Here is a 3,297-nt window from a genome sequence, read left to right on the forward strand (position 1 = left end):
GCAACATGAAGGCGGCTGGGGTTATCCGTGACAGTTGTAGCCTTTGGGCAGCTCTGTTGATCCTGTTAAAAAAGAAGGACGGCACCACTCCCCGTATTGAGGAATCGCTAGCTGCATTGAGAACTGCAAATTATTTTTCTACCCTTGATCTCACTAGTCACTATTGGCAAGTGTCCGTTGCTGAGGCAGACCCCTATGGGTCTCTGCGAGTTCAAAAGCATGCCCTTCGAGCTGTGCAATGCGCCAGGAACCTTCCAGAGGCTGATGGAATGCTGCTTGGGACAAGATTTTAGGGTGTATAAAAAGGGAGATTAGATCCCGTGATCCCAACGTATTGTTACACCTCTATAAATCACTTGTAAGGCTACATCTGGAATATGGGAACCAGTTTTGGGCTCCACATTTTAAAAAGGACATTCAGAAGTTAGAGTCAGTTCAAAGGTGGGCAACTAGACTACTACAAGGAATGGAAGGCCTCCCATATGATGACAAGTTGAAAAAGTTATTAAGTGATTATTGGCTGCAATGGGGCTTTCTGGCTGGTGCCAGCCTCTCTTCTTAGCACACAGGAACCACAATCCCTACACCATGCTTCAATGGATTCTCTCATCCCAGCCCAGTAAAACTACATATTTTACACAGTCATAAGCAGCCAAAAGGGATCTATTCTATTCAATTGCAAATGATCTAGATAAGACTGAGAATAAGATACTGCACGGGACATAGCAGAGTTGGTCAAGTTGAGTGGAGATGAGTTTGCTATTTGGCACAGCTTTTTGCATCAATAAAGCAAGTAAAAGGTGTGAAAGATAAAAAAAAGGGTGAAAGTGTGAAAAGTGAATTGGCCAAATTGAGGTGCATATAAAGTTTTTGCTTTCTTTCAATTCACTAATGGGGCTCATTTGAATCAGGTGAATTGAGTTCTGCTTTTGGAAACTGGGTTAAGAAGGGGTGCACCGGTCCTGGAGGTACTGCAATACCAGGTCAATGCGTGGAGTGGACAGAGCAAGATTTTTTCCATCTCCTTGTTCTAAAAATCCATTTAATATATGGTCCCCAGAGAGGGGACGTATCAGATATTAAACTGATAAGAACAGATTTAATTTTTTTTTTTTTCTGTTTATCAGTAGGACTTCAAAATAACAAAGGTGATCGCCTCCCGTTGCCTGGGAACCGTCCAGGCACAAGAGGGCTATGTGTCACCAGAAGGCGCACACACTTCCTCAAGGCCGGCAGACGTGCAATCCCAGGCACCTTCCAGTACCGACCAAGGTAGCGTCCTCCGAAACTACACTTGATCTTAGCCAAAAGGCCGAGAAGCTATAACCCGAATTGGTTACGGCCTTGAGTGGCACCCTGGCCTATACCGGACACATATTAGGGAGAGGGAGACAAACCCACGCCTACAGAAGACATTTTGTCACCCAAGCCAACCCTTGAAAAGGCTGTTTTGCAGAGCAAAAACAAGAAGAATGGTGCTTTTTGCAGCCGCCGCCCACTGCAATGAATCTGAATAACTCCTCCTTTTGGACACAAGCACCTCCCCTCCCCCTTGCAGTCTTTCCAATTCATGATACAAAAAGACGGACGGACAGGACAGGACAGGACAGGCTGTCTGACTTTCCGTCACTGCCACCCTTTGCCATCCTTGCCCGTAGAAAGCCCTTTCATCATCCCCAAACCCTAATCTTTTCCCTTCCCTTCCCAGATGCGTCTCACTCCCTTTCATTAGGAAGTGAGCGCAGCCTTTTCTCCGTTCTGCACATGTGCGACGTTAAACACAAATGCGCAGGCGTGCGTTCCATTACCCTCACTGCATTCCACTCCCATACAGGAAGTGGGCGCAGCTATTACTACGGTCGCACATAAAAGAACCCACGGCCACCACTGCACATAGCTGACTCCACCACAGGACACCCACTTCTACACCAACGCAGGTAAGACAGGATCGGCACCTCTATGCTCCCGTTACAATCAGGCTCAGTCACCATGTGATAACGCTCTCAACTCTTTAGTTGCAGGCTCCCCTTGCTTCACCTCCACTGGCTGTGCTGCCATTTCATCTCCCACCTGGAAGGTATACTTTATTCCACTATTTTCCTGTTTCTCTCTTCCCCCTTTTCCCATAACCTACTTTTATCTGCATTTGTGGGGTATCTATATGCTATTTACATCATAGTTTTATTCATTAATATGGAAGGGAAGAGTGCCCATGAGAGTGTTGAACTGCGGAGAGCAAGAGATTAAGCTGCTCCGATTTGCCACCATTGATAAGCTGTTCTCAGTAGATACACATGCTATCCAAACAGCAGCATCCACCATTGCTTCAGCCCACCCATTCAGTGACAGCTCACCAAGTCAGCCAGAGGAGTGGTGTAAGGAATTACACGTAGGCACTGACTCCACACCTTCACATCACAAGAAGGGGGTCTACAGGCTAGTGCAAGAATACGAGCAAGTCTTCAGCAAACATCCGCTAGACTTTTGAAGAATAAAAGGGGTCAAACACTACATCCCCACAAGTGCACACCCACCCATCAAAGAGAGATATAAGCCAAAACTACCTGCACATTACCAGTGTACCAAGGACATGTTGAGCAACATGAAGGAGGCTGGGGTTATCCGTGACAGTTGTAGCCTCTGGGCAGCTCCGTTGGTCCTGTTAAAGAAGAAGGACAGCACCACTCCCCTGTATTGAGGAATAGCTAGCTGCATTGAGAACTGCAAATTATTTTTCTACCCTTGATCTCACTAGTCGCTATTGGCAAGTGTCCGTTGCTGAGGCAGACCGGGAGAAGACCGCCTTTGCCACCCCGATGGGTCTCTGCGAGTTCAAAAGCATGCCCTTCGAGCTGTGCAATTTGCCAGGAACCTTCCAGAGGCTGATGGAATGCTGCTTGGGACACCGAAACTTTGAAACGGTACTGCTATACCTTTATGATGTTATTGTTTATTCTAAAGCAAACAAGATTTTAGGGTGTATAAAAAGGGAGATTAGATCCGGTGATCCCAACGTATTGTTACCCCTCTATAAATCACTTGTAAGGCCACATCTGGAATATGGGGTAAAGTCCTGAGCAGGTTGATAACCATTGGTTTGAGCATGGTAGGGTGTAGTGCGCATCTTCCTGCATCGGTAAAAGCTGCAGAAGTCCTTGAAGATTTCCGCTTCAAAGGCTGTGCCTTGATCTGTGAGGACTCTCTCTGAGTAGCCATGAGGTCTGCATAAGTGTGCTTGGAAGACCTTCGCTGCAGTATGGGCCATTAGATCTTTGACTTGTACCACAACCATAAATC

General features: G+C 46.6%; 1 pseudogene; it reads right to left on the reverse strand.

Annotated features, from left to right (window-relative positions):
* Positions 1 to 946: 946 nt before the first annotated feature.
* LOC142259384 (U2 spliceosomal RNA) lies at positions 947 to 1,153 on the reverse strand (annotated as a pseudogene).
* Between the last annotated feature and the right edge of the window lie 2,144 nt (positions 1,154 to 3,297).

The sequence above is a fragment of the Anomaloglossus baeobatrachus genome, assembly GCF_048569485.1.
Source record: "Anomaloglossus baeobatrachus isolate aAnoBae1 chromosome 7 unlocalized genomic scaffold, aAnoBae1.hap1 SUPER_7_unloc_1, whole genome shotgun sequence".
Classification (NCBI taxonomy): Eukaryota; Metazoa; Chordata; class Amphibia; order Anura; family Aromobatidae; genus Anomaloglossus; species Anomaloglossus baeobatrachus.